We start from the raw sequence: 1,219 nt of genomic DNA on the forward strand, positions 1-1,219 counted from the left end.
CCCCCCCCCCCCCCAATATTAATTATTTGAACATCAAAACAAAAAATCAGAAAGAAGCCGACAATGGGGTGTCTCATATGTGAAGGAGGTGGTGCTTTAAAAAAGGGGTACGAGTGTCATTTTTGTGGCTGAATGAGGACAACACACCATTTCTATCTGTGTAATTAAGCCATGATCTGTGCGAATAAGCCGTAAGTAAACAATCCAAATGAACTATACGAATAAGTCAGATAGACCAATAAGCATAATTAAACTGTAAATAAACATCCTCTTAGATTCTCCTTTTCGACCGACTTTTTCAACATTGAAGACTGGAGAACAATTTGGAATTTCCTCCTTCATTTTGTTCTATTAAAATCTTCAATTTGGTCCCTTAACTATCTATAAATTCCATTTTTCAAAAAAAAAAAATTGAAATCAAAGTTTAAAGAGTGAAAACTTAGATATTAGCTAAAAGAAAGAATAGAACCCATGAGCTCTTGAAAAAACATGCATTAACTTACAAATCTAACTCAATTCAAGTTTTTGTTATAAATTTGGGTTTAAACATTTAACAACAGTTAAGTGTATGCATCTGTCGAATTTAGGCCTTAAACAAATTTCTACTGCAGTTAATCGAGTCAATGGTAGCATAAGACCACCCACCCTTCCGATCGGGCCCTTAATAGGTCTGACACTGCATGTTTGGCAATAATAAACTAGTTTTTTTTTTTCTTGCTTTTTTTTTGAGTTTATAAAAAAGTTTCGGTTGATAAGTTATGAACTATTTAAGAAAAACTACCCTAAATAGTTTCTTTAAGCTCCAATGGCATGTTTTTTTAAATGTCAATTAAGAAAAATAATGTATCTAATAGAGGAAGTTTACTTTGCAAATCATGTTATTTATATAAATATCATTCAACCAATCATAATTTTTTATTTTGTTCATTTTTTTGTAATTATGAGGAGTTGATTAATTATTTTTATTGTGGAGGATGTTAATCATGGATATTATCATATTCATTATATTAATTATAGAGAAATACATGAAACAATTTCATTAAAATTTCATAAGTTTTATATGAAACAATTTCACAAGAGTAAACAATTTTATGAAAAAATTTCATAAGATTAAACAATGAAATTGACGGATGAGGATGGTTTGCACGGTTTGTATAAATTGGGTGGTTTGCATTTGATCGCTCATCTCTCTCTCTCTCTCTCTCTCTCTCTCTCTCTA

Source organism: Cynara cardunculus (assembly GCF_001531365.2).
Source record: "Cynara cardunculus var. scolymus isolate 2C chromosome LG 4, CcrdV1, whole genome shotgun sequence".
Lineage (NCBI taxonomy): Eukaryota > Viridiplantae > Streptophyta > Magnoliopsida > Asterales > Asteraceae > Cynara > Cynara cardunculus.